Below are 18487 nucleotides of genomic sequence, written 5' to 3'. Positions count from 1 at the left end.
GACAGCAACTTTATACCTGCTACACAGACAGGGGCTAGGTAATCTGGCATGAAAACCACAGTTTCGAGATGGCTGTGGTGATTTAGACTCTGGAAGCTAAAGTAGGAGGCTTATGCTGAGTTTGAAGGCAGCATGGGCTCTATAGTGAGTTCAGTCTAGCCTGAGCCCCGGAATAAGACAGTGTCAAAAACCCAGACACAAAGACAAACACAACATGGGCTGATCTCTAGATTTCTTCGCTCCCTAGAGCTTCCTTTCTTTCCTCTGTCAGGGTTTTTCAGCTGTTTAAGGTCCAAGGTTCGATGTGAGGTAAGTGAAGGTTAGAACTGGTCTCAGTCAGCGTTGTGTTGAGCCTCTCAAAGCATCCAGAGAGAGTACTGAGGAACCGAGACAACCATTCCGTCTCTATGTCCTTTACCAGGTCATCAGGGCTGACAGCACCCGCAACTTCCCCGCGTCCCTGCGGGCATTTCCATGGTGAGATCACTCTTTTCTTTAGGGTCCTACAAGGCACTCGGTGTTAGAAGTCTGGGCTGCCTGGAGACTCTCCATCGTCTTGCCTTGGTTTGTTTCACTGGGGGTTCCTGAGGGGAAAGGGAACACGTCCCTTGGGACATCTGCCCGAGGTTGCAACCTAGTCAGGCTTGCTCAGCTAACCAGGGAGCCCAAAGGGCAAATTCTTGGAATCTGGATTGAGCACAGCTGACCTTCACTTGTGCTGTTGAGGGGTGGAAAGTGTGTTGGAGCGCACATTCTCAGGCAGCATCTTGTGTCTCTGAACAGGGCTTCCTTCCTCATGCTCTCTGATCGCAGTGGGAAACGCGTGCTAATGGCAATTAACAAACATCCTGCCACAGCTTACCCAAGCCTTTTGAACTGCAGGATGGCATTTGGCTCCCACACGTTCCCCTGGGCGGCGGGCGGCGGGGAGCTAAATGAAATTCTCTCATTAGCAGCCGAGAGAAAATGAGTTGCTTAAGGTCAAAGCCTTGAGAAGTTGTGGAAGTTGCCTTGAAGCGACGTGGCTTTTGCCTGGAGTTGAATCAGACAGTTGACAGTGATTACGTCGTTAGATTATCATTTTATTTTCAGTCACTCTGCATTTCTGAGGCCCCCCTGTCTGTGAAATACCGGCTCCGGGGAGACTGACTCTGCATGCGTTCTTGTGCGGTGGTTCTTATAGGATGGGATTTTGGTGCCACCTGCTGTTTGATTGGAGTCCTGGCGGCCATCAGGCGGCCTAGTGAGTTTCTGAGGGGAAGAGTTGAGAATTTCACACACAGTGGTCTGTGAGGAGCTGTGGTGATTGGGAGGAGTCTCTAAAAGTGTTTCACTTCACAGATTATCCTCCCCCACAAATTCCTCAACCTTGGAAATAAAATGGTGTGTAGGCTCACAGTATGGTGTGTTATTGATGCTCCATGAATGGGCTGCGTGTTACAACGGCTACAATTAATCCAGAAGGAGCGCTGTCCCCATTAGTTCACACTGTGATAGTTAAGACCCTATCTCAACACCCCAAAGCAACCAAGCAAATGAAATCAATTCATTGCCAGGAGGAAAAAGAAATCTTTTAGGCACCGCCGTTGAACCTGACAACCTGAAATGTGACTCTGAACATCTTACTAAAAAGAAGGTATTGTTTAAATTCTCTGGGCCAGAAAGGGAAAAGTGAAAGGGATTGAATCTTAAATTATATTTAGCCTGCCAGGCAGTGAGGCAGTGGTGGCGCACGCCTTTAATCCCAGCACCTTGGCCGTAGAGGCAGATGGGTCTCAGGGAGTTGGAGGACAGCCTGGTCTACAGAGTTCCAGGACAGCCAGGACTGTTACAGAAACCCTGTCTCAAAAAACAAAACAACTCTCCTGCCAAAACCCTGCAGGACGTGGGGTTTTCCGAGGGTTGTGGGATTTTTTTTTTTTTTTTTTTTTTGGCTATGTAGGAATTTGCTGAACATTTCAAAATTATTTGGCAGAACATCGTATCAGGGTGAAGGTCAGGGTGTAGGATGTGGAATATGTCAAATTCCAGAAAGCAGGTCAAGATATAGTCACATTTTAAGTTTTATAGAAGACAGAAATGAACTTATTTTATTTGTATTAAGATAGCTTCTAATCCTAAAATGGAGTCATGGAGTCAGGGTGATCCATCACTCCCATCAGATGGGAAAAAAATGGGGGGAGATTTTCCTGGTGGGTATAGTAGGGAAGATTTACAAGATGAGGCAGAGGAATGGGGTCGTGGGGGGCAATATACATGTGAAAAGAGATTGCCCAGTTTATAAATAGATTATTGGCCTGTGGGTAGACAAACAAACAAACCCAGAGGTTTGTACATCCTTCCTGATGGGTCGTTGTGCTGACTGACAGCTGGATACGTTACATGAAGACCAGCATTAAATATTTAGTTCCTTTTGAAGAAACATTTGTAATGCGTTCCCCATCCCCATACGTGATATGTGGTTTGGGAAAGGAATTTTAATTCAGAAATTGCATTTAAAATAAAAATTCAAAAAAAAAATAAAAATCCAGCTCCTTCTTTTGTCCCAGTTAAAAGTCATATTAAATCAAGACTATTAATTTGTGTTTTCGTGTGGAAAACTCATAGGAGGTGATTCTCTCCTTCTACCACGTGGGTCCTGGTGACGCAGCTCAGGTCACCAGACTTGGCCGCAAGCACCTTTACCATAAAGCTTTCCATTTTTAAATGTTTATACCAGTGAAGGGCCTAACCTGAGCTTCTCGGCGTGCCATCCCATAAAATTCCATGGCAACTGAGCTTTTCATAATCAGTACCCAGCTGGCAGGCAGCTGTGAGTCATCAAACAGACACTGGGGTCACTTGGGGGACGGGCTTCTTGGAGACGAAATGCTGCAGAGTATTTATCGGGTTCTTCGTCTCAGGGTAGGACAGAGGAGCACCACCAAGGATGCTTACTGTGGACTCTTAGGCAGCGCCAGCAGCCCTTGGGGAGGTCGAAATGCAGACTTTGTCTCTCTACCCCTCAGAGACCCTGAATCAGGTTCTGGGAGTTAAGCTGTAAGCAGAGCTTTGAGACATCCTCTGGGTGGGTGATTGTCATGCAAGGTCAAATCTGAGAAGCACCTGGTCATGTATGAGTCATATCCTCAGCCCTTTAAGGTCGGATTATTGTGTTTATTCACTGTGTGTGTCTGTGTGTGCACGCACACGTGCCTGTGTACATGTGTGCACATGCCATTGTGCATATGTGGAGGTTAGAGAACACCATGGAGGAGCCGGTTCTCTCCTTATAGCACACGGTTCCCAGGGACTGGGACTCGGGCTGTCAGGTTTGGTTTGTTAGCCTGCACACGCATCCTCTGGGCCACCCTACTGGCTCCAAAGTTGGTGTTTTTGAAGCAAGTTGGCCTGAATTGGCTTCTGCTCATCCTACAAGATGGAGCTAACTTTTTAGAAGATTGTTTATTTTATGCGTATGACTATTTTGCCTGCATGTATGGATGTGCGCTGCACGTATGTATGTGTGTGCCTGGTGCCTGTGGAAGTCAGAAGATGATGTCAGATCCCTTGGAACTAGAGTTACAGATGGTTGTGAGCTGCTGTGTGGGTGCTGGGAGTTGGACCTAGGTCCTTAGTCAGTGTTCTCAACTGCTGAGCCAGCTCTCCAGTCCCTAGAGAGAATTTAAAGAAAGACCAAGTCTCCTGTGTTCTGTTTTCCTTAGGTCTCAGGATACCTGTTGGGGCAAGCACAGCTGTCATCTGAGTGCCCTGCATGATGGCCATTTCTCTGGAAAATAAAACAAGATAGGCGCCATTGGGAGTGGAAATAGGTCCGCTAGGCAGAGGATGATGAGCCGGCTGGTGTAGCTAATGGGTGCTAGTTTTCGCAGTTACGTAATTATCCAGAGTTTTACAGTTCAGCCATTCCCACATTCCCAGGCAATACCTCCCCAGACAGGCAGAATTTTGTTGCCAGATGAGCCAGAGGCCACTTCCCATCCGAATGGAAGTCATATCAATGAAATTCCTATAAATGGAAATTCTTATTTTTGCCTAGGTTTGTGAATTTTGTTAATGTTTTGATAGTTTTGAATGGTGAGTTATGAGGGCATAGGACCCTCTGATAATTAATATTCTTAAGTGGTCATTTTGCCCCTTGAATTTTAGAAATCTTGAGACAAATAATGGTTTGAAGAAGCAATGTACTGAGAGGCTCTGCAATGGCTCGGTGGGTAAAGGTGCTTGCCACCACTCCTGACTGCAGGGGTGCCATGTGGGATTCCCCTCTGTATGCTGTGAATAGGTTTTATTACCATTGGTTAATAAAAAAAAAAAGCTGTTCCAGCCAATGGCTTAGCAGAGTAAAGTCAGGTGGGAAATCCAAACAGAGATAGAAAGAGAAAGTAGGTGGAGTCAAGGAGACGCCATGTAGCTGCTGCAGGAGAGAGATGCCAGTATGCAGACTAGTAGAAATGGGTTAGTTTAAGACATAAGAGTTAACCAGGAATATGCCTAAGCTATTGGCCAAACAGTGTTATAATTATTATAGTATCTGTGTGATTATTTGGGTCTGGGTGGCCAGGAAACGGAGGGCAATTCTCAGCAGAGTTGTGGAAGGCAAGACCTGACTCCCACAAGCTGTCCTCTGACCTCCACACCCAGTTCCATCGTGTGAATACACACATGCACGCATGCATGCATGGACAGACAAACACACAAATAAGAGAAACAAAACAAAGTGATTTGTTGAGGGCGAGGTTAACTTTGAACATGGGTGTTTCTTTGGAAAAGAAAGGAATCCTGTATCTCCTACCTTCATCATTCCTGGCTTTCCGTGTCCTTAGAGTCACAGTGCCCCATGTCTACCCAACACATTGTTGTGGTGATAGTACAGGAATACACAGGTCTGAATGAGAGGAACCTTGGAGTCATAGGTCTGTGAAGACCTCACCACACCCCTGCTGCTGTAGGATCTTGTGTTGGGGTGTCCAGAGCTGGCAATCACACACTCTTTGTACAGTGTCTTCTCTCTGTGGTAGGCCTGTGGCATCTCTTGGAAGCAGAACTTACTTGAAAGGTGAGTGAATTCCGAGTCATTTATGTTTGTAGCTTGTACAGGCAACAGTGGTGAGATTGTAAAAGACAAGACAGCGCTGTCTCCAAAGGGGAATGCTCTTCTGAAAGGTCAGTAACGGGGCTTGCATGCAGCATGGAGCTGTCAGCGTCGGTGCGCTGGCTTTTAGAGTCTTCCTGTCGCTGCTGCTCAGGACAGACTGTCCTTGCCACTCCTCAGTGACATCTAGTTAGTATGGAAATAACAAAACCGTAGCAGGGTCTATGCTTCCCCCTTGCACAGTTGCTTGGGTCTTCTCTATTGCAGGGACTCGTGGTACAGACTGTTGATGAAATTCAACTGAATTGAGACCATTATTTCAGAAAAAGAATGTTTTGTCTCTTCTTAATTCTCTTTTTCTCTGCTAGCAAAGATTATATGATCCCCTTTCCACATATCCATTTTAATATCCAGGCATGGGGGACTGGAGAGATGGCTCAGAGGTTGAGCATTGATTGCTTCTTCCAGAGGTCCTGAGTTCAATTCCCAGCAACCACATGGTGGCTCACAAACATCTGAAATGAGATCTGGTGCTTTCTTCTGGCCTGCAGGGACATATGCAGGCAGAACATTGTATACATACTAAATGAATACATCTTTAAAAAAAAAATCCAGGCACGTATTTGTTCTCTGTATTCAACTCTAAGCATTTGACACTTAAGACACTATATCTTCAAGACCTTTTAAAGTATTCTCTTTACCACAAATTTGTTTGCAGAACAATGTGTTGTTTTGATCACACAATCAGTGCAGAAAATTAAGAAGAGGTAGCAAAAACTAAAACAGAATAATATTAGTTTAATGGTAGGCATGGAGTTGCTTTGTGCAGGAACCCAGGGCAGGCTTTAATTCCACAGTCATGTGGTTGGGGCCAAGAGGATCTTAATGTTAGGTGTGTCAACATCATTGTAACTAGCCGGGCTGTGGTGGTGAGTACTTTTAATCGCAGCCTTTGGGAAGCAGAGGCAGGTGGATCTCCCTGAGTTCGAGGCCAGCCTGGTCTACAGTGCGAGTTTCAGGACTGGCTCCATAGGTACTAAGAAACCCTGTCTTGAAAAGCCAAAACCAAAACCAAACCAAACAAAAACAAAACCCCCAGAATACCCCAAACCAAACATTATTGCCTGTAGAGGTTGAAACACACACACACACACACACACACACACACACACACACACACACCCCATTTCCTCGTCTCACTTAGGAGCAGGAACTGTATCATTTATCCCCTTCCTTTCTCTACATCATACTTTGGCAACTTCTTAGTCAGATCAGGTGCTGTGTTAATCAGCTTTGTGTCAATGTGACAAAATACCTAGAAAATGACCTAACAGAAGGAAGGTTTATTTTGGGTGGTGGTAGCAGAGGCTTGGGTTCACAGTTGTCTGCTTCCATTGCTTGCTGTGGGCTGAGGGGAAGGTAGAATATGATGGTAGACTGTGGTCCGGAAGGACCAGGGAAGGGAAAATGAAAGATAGGGGGAAAGGTAAGAAGACAGAGTGGGGCGGAGTGTCCAGGGACAAGATGTAATCCCGAGAGGCATGGCCCTAGTGACTGCTTCCTCCACCAGGTTCCACGTCCTAAAACTGGCCTCTACAGTTGGAGCCCTCAGCAGGCTAATCTATGGATGCACTTAGCAGCTCTCCGAGTCAGTCAACTCTCAGGAGTTCAAAGCAGCATCTAAGAACAACGCCCTCTCTACATCAGCCTCTTCGCGGGATAATTCGTATCCAACACCACAGTCTTCACAGTATGATGGAGAAGCCCTTGTCATCTTCGTGATGAGCTCTACGTTTTTGCTTCTGCTTTTCTCAGACTCTGTAGAATGTTCATAGTATTATCCTTAGTGCCTGCTGCTCATAATAACGCCATCAGGGAAGTTCAGTAGAAAATAGGTAGGGCCCAGTGGGGTGGCAAAGGCACTTGCCAAGGCTTGGTGACTTGTGAAATATCAATCAGAAAAGATGACACCCATGCAGGCTTGAGTCAATAGAAAGTCTTTATTAGCTAGCTGGTGATGACACTGGGTGTTTGTGACCCCAGGGTAGCTTTAGGCCTTTCTCATTTGTAGGAAGAAGGCCGCTTGTTGGTTCCTGGCTGCCCAGTCCTGAAATAATCAAACAGAAAACTGTATTAATAAATCACTCCTTGACCCACTAGCTCTACCTTCTTTTTTTTTTTTTTTTTTTTTTTTTTGGTTTTTCGAGACAGGGTTTCCCTGTAGTTTCTAGAGCCTGTCCTGGAACTAGCTCTCGTAGACCAGGCTGGCCTCGAACTCAGAGATCTGCCTGCCTCTGCCTCCCGAGTGCTGGGATTAAAGGCGTGCGCCACCACTGCCCGGCTAGCTCTACCTTCTTATTGGCTCTTTTAAAAAAAGACATTTATTTATTATGTATACAGGGTTCTTCCTGAATGTATCCCTTCAGGCCAGAAGAGGGCACCAGATCTCATTACAGATGGTTGTGAGCCCTCTTCACACTAAGGGCCTTGGCTATCGCATTGGTCAACTGTTTCCCAAACAGAAGAATGGCAAATGGTGTCAGACGCTAAATAAAACACTTCACAACTCTACAGGGTTCTGCGCTCTCTTAGGTGAGGTGCAGCTGTGCTAGATTTCCTCATTTTTTGTGGCATTTCTGCTTCAGGATTTCTAGTAAGAACTGATCATTCAAAAGAAGCAACCTGGGGCTGGGGAGACTGCTCCCCGGCTCTAGCCTTTAGCATGCAAACATGTGGCCCCCAGTTCAATCCCCAGGAGTCCTTAAACACTGGTGACATTAGCATACCTGCTTTCTTGCTTCCGTGTTCGCTGAGCCTTCTTGGTGACCCGCCATTATTTATTTAGCTAACTTGGTACTGAAAAAAATTCATGTTATTTTATCTTCCCACTAATGCTTTGAATGGAAATGCTTTGAATGGTCCATTCCTAGAAGCAGACATGCTCATTTGAAGGGAGCCGTCTGCTGTGCCAGACCTCCTGAGCTTGAGCTTTCTGGTCTTCTGTATGTTCTCATCCCCTGGTCCTCCTTCTCAGGACCCTGCCACCGAAGAACGACTTGCTGGTCCAGGTTGCACATTCATAAAAATAAAATAATAAAAAGAAGTACGCCCTAGAAGAACCTTGTCCCTAGATAATGGCTCTATTAACAATCAGGAGGACACTGATTTCGTTAGTCCATCATGAGTTTGTACCTCCTGGGTTAGTAGGAGGTGGGGCCTACCTAGTGGACAAAACAAGGACAAGAGTTGGGGCATGTCTCATCCTTGAAGGGGATGTATTAGTTTCTCACCGTCCTTCTTTCTCTTTGCTTAGGGTCTGCCATGAGGGGAACAGCCTCCTCTTTCTGCCTCATCCCAGGTGGAAGACAGTGGAACTAGCAGGCCACAGACTAAAACTCCTGAAACCAGGAGCCTAAATAAATATATTTCCCCTCCTTAAATTGGTTTTCTCGGGAATGGAAGGTGTTTAATGAACGTCTTTCATTTAAAAATTGAAATGTGCCTTGATTTTGAATGCAAACACAGTCATTGCATGTATTTATGTGGTACAGTGTGACATTTAAATATGTGTATGTATTGCATAGTGATGGCATTAGATATTTGTCCTATATAATGCTTAAATATCTATAATTTCTCTTGGGGTGAAATTATTTCTTTTCTTTTTTCTCTTTGGTTTTGTTTTTGGTTTCTCAAGACAGGCTTTCTCTGTGTAACAGGTCTGGCTGTCCTAAAACTCGCTTTGTAGACCAGACTGGCTTGGAATTCACAGAGATCCACCTGCCTCTGCCTCCCAAGTGCTGAGATTAAAGGCATGCACCACTCCTGCCCAGCAGGGAACATTCTTAATATTGGTGGGTTTTAAACCTTCTATTGCCTGCCGATTATTGCCATCCCCCTGTGTATAAGACAGGCCTGATTCCTCACACCCTACTTCACCCCTGCTCTCATTAGCCATCTGCTCCCCAACTCCCTCTCTACACACTTCCAGGCTCCAGGACCCACCATTCTGTCCTCTGCTCTCTTGAAGCCAAGTTTCAGCATCGGCCTGTGAGGGAGACGCTGGCACTGTGGTTATTTCACCTAACCTAATATCCTTGGGTTCTAACCACACTGCGGCCAAGACAGAACTTCATTCTACTTTGTGTCTGGATGTTTTCTCCTGTTTATTCTTCAAGTGGCTTCCAGAGGTGCTCAGGAACGTCCAGGAGGACTCACAGAGAGGTGTGGCTGAGATCCTGGCCAGCAGTTTCTTCCATTTGGCTTAGCCCACGCTCTTCAGAAAGTCAGTTTGGAAACTCTGACACTGGCTTGGTTTCCTGTTCTCCGTCCTTGAGGATAGCTAGCACTCAACGAGAAACTTCCTATTGGTCACTCTGACACATACTTTCTTGCTGATTGGCCTTGGTTTACTGCTGCGGTAGCTGTGCTCCACTGTACGCGAGCACGTCTCTCTACTCAATGGGTACATTCACTACTGTCCCAGTTTTATTTCTGCTGCTGTGAGAAAATGTCCCGACAAAGGGCACCTTTGGGAAGAAAGGGTTTATTTCAGCTCATAATCCCAGGTAATAACCTATCACTGTAGGGGAGTAACAGGGGCAGAAGCTTGAAGCAACAAGTCATATCGCATCTACGTTCAAGAGAATTTTCACTTGCCCGTTTGCTTGTGCTTAGCTCAGTTTCTCCTTACACAGTTCTGGACCCCCTACCTAGGGGATGGTGCCACCTGCAGTGGTCTGTATTTAATTAGCCCAAATCAATTAGCATTAGTAATCAAGACAGTTTCCCACATACATGTTCACAGACCAACCTGACCTAGATAGACACTACCTTACTCAGAGTCTCTTCCTGGGTGATTCTAGATTGTGTCAAAATGATAGTTAAAACTAACCACCACACTCTCTTAGTGTTGTTATTGGTTAATTAAAAGCTTTGTGTTGTTATTATTATTTTTTTTTAGTCTAAATTGTCGGTGTGGGCTGTGTTACCCACCTAGGTGTTCACATGGCTACTGACTTGGTGATGCCAGGCTTAGATTTGGGAATTCGTTTGGATATGCTTTCAGAAAGTTCAGAAATCCTCAGTGGAAGTGGGAGGCTGCATGTCCATGGTGTTTAGATCCCAATCCATCTGTGTTTTTGACTGTGATGAGGCTCAGGGGCGAGCGCCTCAAAGCCTGCGAAACTTGATGGTTAATGAAGCGATGACCTGATACAGAGGACCCTGAAGAGAAGCGGCAGTGATATTTAAGCATGCAAAGTAAATATTCATGTCATGTGTGCTCTAAGAGCTTGGTGAATCCTACATGTATGTGGTACCAAATTTTCTACCCATCCTACCTGGCAAACTCCCATATTTGTATGGTTTTCTCCCCTTTTCAAAGATTTTGAGTGTGAAGCACCTGACCTCCCCGACAACTCAAGTCATTTGGATGTGTTCCATTTGGAAATGGTATGGATAGCTATACACTGCTGTCCCTTAGCCCACTAGGAAAGATGTTGGCCGGGCGGAGGTGGTGCATGCCTTTAATCCTAGCACTCGGGAGGCAGAGCTCTGTGAGTTCGAGGCCAGCCTGGTCTACAAGAGCTAGTTCCAGGACAGGCACCAAAGCTACGGAGAAACCCTGTCTCAAAAAACCAAAATCCAAAAACCAACCAACCAAACAAAAAAAGATTTAGGCTCACTGTGACTGCCTTCCATTTCACACTGTTAATATTCCTGCTACTCAGTGACCGTGTGCTAGGTGGTGGCTGTGGGCTTTACGTCGTAAGCAAGGAGCTTAGCTAATCAATAATCAACCCTTATTAATTAATCACTAACATGTGCTCTGCACTAACAACTGTTTCACTAAGTGGCGGTGGCAATAATTGATGGGGCATGATTCACCCCTCCCCAATCACAAACACTACTTCCTTCCCTTTATAGATGATCTCTTACAGACGAAGAGCCACCAAGGGAAGGCTGGGAGCAGCACGGGATGGCAGGGTCTAATGCATTTCTAACCTGCTTTTAAGGAGTAGTTTAATTAATATGGGATCAGCACGTTTGAAGGCTCGAACAGGTGCAAACACATGCTTGTAACCAGCTGTGTAATTGACCCCAGTGGAACAAGCCAGGGCTGAGTATACAGGCCTCACTAATCACCTGCTCACGCCCCACCTGTGGCTGTAAAGAGGTTTATTCATCACAGTGCAGGGGTCCTCAAGTCTGTCTGAAGGGCTAGGGTGTGTTGGAGTGAGCTGCAAATTCGAGTCACTGAGCTGACATTGATAGATGGGTTATTTCTGCTCACTACACATGAGAAACATCCTGCCCGCTTTCTTTGGTTCATGTATTTTTATATCCTTCCGGCAGTTTCAGGATCATATGAATGTAGCGTATAGGTGTGGGTAGATAATTCTTCTTTTGTGTGGGTATGGGGTTTGTGTGTGTGTGTGTGTGTGTGTTGTGTGTACGTGTGTGCCTGTGCACGAACACCACAGCACACACATGGAGGTCATAGGAATGTGTGGGGATCAGTCTCTGCCTTCCAGCCAATTTAAGGTATAGTCTATTGCAGTTTGCAGCTGTTTACTCCAGGATCCCTGGTTCTCTTCCAGGGATTTTCCTCTCTCTAGGTCCTCTCTCATCATAGGAGTTCTGGGATTACACGCTTGTGCTACCATGTGTGCTGGCTTCCCATGGATTCCAAGGATCTGAACTCAGGTCCTCATGTTTGAGGGGCAAGCAGTTCCCCATGTAATCTCACCTCCAGTTTGTAACGGTCACTTTGTAGACCACCAGGAAAGATTAAGCACCACTGGTTAGTGTGTGACATACCCGGAGATATTCTAGATCAAAAGTTGCACCTAGTTTCATGGTTGATAAAACAATAAACAATACGACATGATTTTTTTGAGACAGGATTGATGTGGGATTCCCCTCTGTATACTGTAAATACCATGGGTTAATAAAGGAACTGCTTTGGGCCTATAGCAAGCTATAGCGGAACAGAGCTAGGCGGGGAAAACTAAACTGAATGCTAGGAGAAAAGAGGCGGAGTGAGGAGAAGCCATGTAGCCCCACTGGAGACAGATGCCAGAACTTTACCTGGTAAGCTACTTCCACGTTAGCGATAATTAATGGAGATAGGCTAAATTAATATGTAAGAGGTAGCCAATAGGAAGCTAGAGCTAATGGACCAAGCAGTGATTTAATTAATATAGTTTCTGTGTGGTTATTTTGGTTCTGGGTGGCCAGGACAAACAAGCAGCTTCCCTCCTCCAACACAAGGTCTCATGTAGCCCAGGCTAGTCTCTGACTCACTGCACAGCTGAGAATAGCCTTGAACTCACAATCCTTCTGCCTCTGCTTGCAGAGAACTGGGATTATATATACGTAGCCACCAAGTAAGAGTCAACTGGGTGGGATGACTGTTGATCTTATGATAATGTGTATGACAAACACTTCACCTTAAATCATGAACATTTACTGAGTGATTATCACCTCCTATGTACTGGTCGACCACAGGCATATGTAGCAACCAAGTTTCCATCCAGTACTATAAAGAAATGCCTCAGGCAGGCTCCATAATAAATCAAAGTTTATTTAGTTCAAGTTTTAAATGTTCGATGAGAGTCCCACTTGGCTGCATCGTGTTATGGAGGAGTATGTATTTCTGTGTGACCTCTCTCATAACTTTTTCTTTTCTTTTTTCTTTCTTTCTTCTTTCTTCTTTCTTTCTTTCTTTCTTTCTTTCTTTCTTTCTTTCTTTCTTCCTTTTTCTTTCTTTCTGGCTGGCCTTGAACTCCTGATCCTTTTACCTCGAGTTCTTGAGGTTGGGATTGCAGGCATTTCCCACCACACCCGACTTTCCTCTTGGTAAAGCCACAAGGAGTTAGCCATTGAGGCTCCATACTGAGAGTGGGAATTTAACCCAAAAGTCCCTGTTCACAAAGTCACCATTTTAAGATTGCTTAAAGTTTCTACCCTCTTTAAAAACTGAATTTTAATGTAATTTTTTGTGTGTCAGTATATGTGTGTTTATGCCATGGTTTAGATAAATGACACCCTTCCCCGAGGGGCAGCAGTGGGCCACAAGGCTTCTGTGGGTCCCAGATGGGTGGGAGGCAGTGGGTGAGAGACTTTGAGGGGTCTGGCCAGGCAGTTGGTCCTAGGAGGAGCCACAGCGGGTGAGAGACTGATAGGCTCACCATGCAGAGAAAGTGGGTATAGTTTATTTAGTGGGTTATGGAAGGGAAGGGGAAAGGGGAGAGGGAGAGAGAAAGAGAAACAGAGAGAGGGAGAAAGGTTACCTCTTCAGAAGAGAGACAGAAAGAGAGAGCACAGGCCGGAGGAGGTGGGATATTCACTTCCCTGGGTAGAAGGGGAGGGGTTGGGAGAGGGTGGGACTTGTCTCTTAAAGGGACAGTGTACCCAGGTGACAGACCAGACCAGCTCATCATAACAGTTTAGGTACATGTGTTCGGGTGTGTGTGCGCATATATGTCCCTGTGTGTGCATACATGTGGAAGTTAAAGGCCAGTGTTGGATTTCTTGCTTGATCACACTCTACCTTCTTTTTTTTGAAACAGGCCTCTCACCGTCCCTGATGTTCACTATGTCTGAAAGCCCCAGGTATCCTCCTGTTTCCCCTTCCAGCTTGGACATTACAGGTTTGTACTGTAGTACCGGCTTTTCTATGACTCCTGAGGGCCTGAACTCGGGTCTTCATACTGAGTGTTTTCCTAAGTGAGCCATCTCCCCAGTCCCAGTGTCTGCCCTCTTCATATTCAGATGCTGGGGATTAATCTCCTGCATGAGTTTATGTGCTATATCCGCAGTAATGCATCATCTTAAACTATCATGCCACCCGGGATTCTCAGTCCTGCCTCCCCTCAGCTATAGGAGCTCAGAGTCTGACAATACAGCTCAGGGTTTAATTACACCCAGTCTTTTATGGATCACCATGGTTTTCAGTGGAGAACTAGTCATTCTTTTGCTACTAAATTATATGCCCTTCCAGCATAGTTATTGTTGTTTTCTTTTCATAAATTATGGATTCTCCACACTGCTTTATCTTTCTATGACCCAGAGAGGAGAACATGACAATATAATAGCTTGCAGTATTGAATTTAAATATAGAGAAAAATTCAAGAATGTGTTTAGACAGATGGATAAGAGACCAGCAAAGCTGAACAGATAGAAAGGACAGGTAAGAACATGGCATGACTGTGGGAGCCATCCATGATAAGCTAAGTATGGGCAGGTCACCCAAAGGAAGTTCTTTACTTCTAATGATTATCACCTGCCAGAGTAGGACTCAGCCATGGATAAGATTAATAGAGGCCTGAGTCTCAGTAGTTTACCCAGAGGCAATGCTTGGTTGCAGGAAGAACCACAAACTGAGATTACCTAGCACCACCCCAAAACAGACCATTTAAAGGAAATGCCTGGCATTGCAACTGCTATAGATAGGAACCTACCAGAACACACTCACCAGAACACCCCTAGACAAATGTCAGCCAATCAGGAGTCTTGAACCTCAGCAACCCCTCATCCCCCATCTTTACTACTATAAAAACCCAATTCTAACTGAGCTTGGGGCTCTCCATTTATTCCAATATGTTGGACATGCAGAGAGACCGAATTTGCAAACTTGATTAAAATGAAGGCTCTTTGTTTTTACATACGGGACTTGGTCTCCTTGTTGGCTTTTGCAGGGACTTCGTGGATTTGGGCATAACAGTGACTGTGACTCACAGTACAGGAGGGGCCCAGGGAGAGGGCTCAGCAGGTAAAGGTGCTTGCAGCTAAAACCTGTGGACTGGAGATTGATCTACAGGATTCACAAAGCGGAGAGAACTCACTTGGGCAGTTGTCCTCTGATGGTCACATATGTGAAATGTGGCATGTACCCCTGTGGATTTAAGAAAATTGTGATTTGACAAATTGTGTGTTTATTGTTAATTTCCACTCTAAAATTATGGTATTAACCGGTTAATATTTGTAACTGCTGTAGTTCACCATAAGATGTCAAAAAAAGTTTGACATTTCCTATAAATGCTTAGATTTGACATCTTTGATAAGAAATTTAAAATTTGATATGGCTAAAAATTGTTAAAAAAACCACTCTAGACCAATTTAAAAGGGCATTTCCAACCCTGGTGATCCGCAATTCCTTTAATTAATAGATGGTAGCCTTAGGAGCATGTATTTTCACAAAACATTATCTAATTACAAATAAATTCTCTTGACAAAAAAAAAAAATTGGCTAAGCGACAGAGAGCCCAGAGGTATTTTCTCCCTTGACTCTTTGCTTACAGATGTTGACAAAGACAGATTTGATCCTTTTTTCTCCCAGATGCCTAAGACATGGACATGTATGATTAAAATACATATACCAAAGACGGGTAAGTCTAAAAAACAAAAAAAGTGTTCACCTAAGGCAGATGCGATTATCTGTCCTATTGCAAAAGCATAGACTTTATAAAAATTAATAAAAAGGAAAAAATTGTGGAGGCCCAAAAATATGAGCCTATTGTCACCTTGTCTGATGGTCAGAGAGTTTGGAGGTTGCTCAAAATGGTTGACAAGCGTAGCTGCATGTCCCAACTCAGGACATGAATACTTGGTTCTTTTGACATTAAAATGGCTCAAACAAGTAGATCCAGTCCATCCTGACAGATGGCCAGCATATGCAAACGTATTTCTGCTCCTTCTTTTGTAATTATGAGGTCACCTGGGGAGTGGCTGCCTTCAGAATACGAGATTTAGGGTAGTTTCACTGCACAAACAACACAATGCTAATGATTTGATATCTCAAAGCGTTAAAGCAATTAACGGTTTGAGTTGTTCTTTATATCACGCTAATAAAGTCTTTTGTTACCTTCTTCCCCCTTTTAAATTGGGTATAAAAGCGTATGGAAAAGTAAACGCGAGCAATTTTCAGTATTCACCGGATGGCCTCCCTATACTTTCTATGATTTCTGTTCTGTTATTTTAACATGTGATTTCATATTCTTTATTTATATTTCTAAATTTCAATGCCCCTACCCTGGTAAGAGGTGTTTTTGTGGAGGCTGGTCCCTAACACACCTCCAACAATAAATAAATGTTTCAAACGTGCAGCAGTAAAGGGTTGTGCGTGTCTCAGACTTACTCCAGAGCAAGGGAAGTTGGAACCCAAGGTGGGTGGGTAGGGTTAGGAGGTGCTGCTCCCCCTTTTTATCACTTCACAGTCTTGACTGGATTCTTTCTCCTTTGCCCAGCAGCCCCAGGCTCATCAGCAGGTATCCCTGTCTCAGTAGGACAGCTCTCTTGGCACTCTGAGGAGAAGGAACCAGCAATGCTGGCAAGTGTGAGGAAGAGGAGCATACAGATCAGGACAGCATCTTGCCCCCTCATCTGCTAGGGCCTTTAAGTTTTGAAATTGTTTGACTTCTGGGAAGGTTAATATCAGTTGTCAGATTGACAGACACATCCTGGGACACGTCTCTGAAGTAGTTTCTCGCTGCCTTAATTAAGGTGGAAGCTGAGCCCCGGTTCTCATGGCTCTCTGCTTTCTGACTGAGGCTCTATGTGACTAACCCCAGGCTCCTGCTGCCATGGTTTCTTGCTATGATAGACTGCAGCCTCTAAGAGGGAGTTCAACCTTCCTCGTGTTGCTTTTGTGTGGCCTTTTGTCGCAGCAATGAGCAAACTAACTGATACTCCTTTCTTAAAGACATTAGCTACTTGGCTATAGCACCTTGCTCTCATCAAGGTGTCTAAAGGCTTAAGTGTAGCAGTGACCAGGCTAACTGGTCCATGTGGGTCTAGAACCCATAACCTAGGCTTATTATTATTATTTTTTAACCCAGGGCCTGGTTCATGGAAAGCAAGTACTCTCCCTCATCCCAGTGAGCCTTCCTCTCTTTCACACCACACTGTTTCTCAACAGAGCACACCGCTGCCATTTACTTGTAAAAGCTTCATGCCTCTTCGTATTCCAATATTTAATACTCAGAATCTTTTCAATACCTAAAGATATCTTGTCAAGATTTAATACACTTCAATGCTGATACAGACAATCCACATTTAGAGGAAAAGGTTTTGGTGAAGGGCTCTAGCAGGCCAGACCTTGGTGGGCACAGGCTGAACATGGCAAAGAGGTTTTGCCTTTTACCTTTCTCCCCTTTGCTAAACTATTAGATCACATCCCTAAAGCTAGTCACTAAGGTCCATTCCCTTATTTGGTTATTGACTCGTTCCTGAGACTGATCACCAAGGTCCAACTATCAAGGCCCAGCAATCAAAATTTATTATTTCGACTAATCTAATTAACATATCTAACCAGAATTTAGCAACTCATCTTAGCTCATTCTAACACAGATTTTCCCCTTTTCCCTCTTAAAATGAACTTTTACAAAGCTATGGACAAAGCTATTTGCTGCTGTTTCTGCCCAGTTCAGACTCGGCCACCTTGTTTCTCTGCCTTGCTTATTAGAAGCTCTCTTTGTCTTCGATTTGTGCTAGGAAATTGGTGTTTGGGTGTGTTCTGTGCCTAATCTGGGGTTCAGAGGGGAGCACCACACAGTGCGTGGGCCCTTCGTTTAGAAATTAGCAATAAGCGAAGTGAAGTAAAAAGCCATTCACTGTACTTTGTGACATGAAAAAGAAATCTCTCTTCAGTGCAGAGTATTTTTGAAAGAATACATGCTCACATGCTTGCTCAGAAATATTTAGATGTGTGGGCTAGTAGACCACGGGCTGGCATTCCAAGGTATGAATTTTAGGCTTTCTTGGGCAGGATTTAAGGTTTGTTTTATTTTTTTTTTCTCCTACGAACAATTGGACTAAAGGATCATGTTTAACTATCACAGAGTCCCTTTCTGTTTGTACATCACTGTAGACCTAATTGTAGGCTGGCATCCCTGCCAGGCCTAAGTGGTCATTAGCTTGCTGATGGCAGCCTATTCTTGTCAACGAGGCCTCATTAACCATTGTTCTTTTCAGCTAAACTATTGTAAGGATTTGAACTTGTGATTGAGGATGCCCTGGACTCCTAGTGATAAAGGGACTTGAGCAGGGAGTTACAGGGAGAGAAGCAGAGACCCAGGCAACAAAGGGGGCTGCCAAAGGACAACATGGACCGAGAACGCAGTGTTAGGAAGGACTCTCATCCAGAGAGCTAGTACGCCTGTGGTCCAAGGTCTGGCCCCAGTCCCGCAGCTCTGGAGTCCTGTGACTTTGGGCTGCTTTATTCTCTTTAGGCTCCTTTCATTCACCTGGAAAGAGAGTGGTTAGTGGTAGAACTTGCAGATAAAAATACTTTTGGTTAGGCATGGCGACACAGGGCTGAAATCCCAGAACCTTCTCTAGGTGAGGAGGTAGAATGATCGGGGGTCCAGGGCCAGCCTAGGTTATGTGAAA

The 18487-nt window shown here is 44.8% G+C and overlaps 1 long non-coding RNA gene across 1 annotated transcript; it reads left to right on the top strand.

Moving 5' to 3' along the window:
• Nucleotides 1–335: 335 nt before the first annotated feature.
• Nucleotides 336–15025, top strand: LOC119817697. Its single transcript, XR_005285932.1, has 3 exons — nt 336–477; nt 13669–13749; nt 14797–15025. It is a non-coding gene; the product is annotated as an uncharacterized LOC119817697 (long non-coding RNA).
• Nucleotides 15026–18487: the final 3462 nt, after the last annotated feature.

This window comes from Arvicola amphibius, chromosome 6 (genome assembly GCF_903992535.2).
Source record: "Arvicola amphibius chromosome 6, mArvAmp1.2, whole genome shotgun sequence".
Classification (NCBI taxonomy): domain Eukaryota; kingdom Metazoa; phylum Chordata; class Mammalia; order Rodentia; family Cricetidae; genus Arvicola; species Arvicola amphibius.
This window is presented reverse-complemented; position numbering and strand designations above follow the sequence as displayed.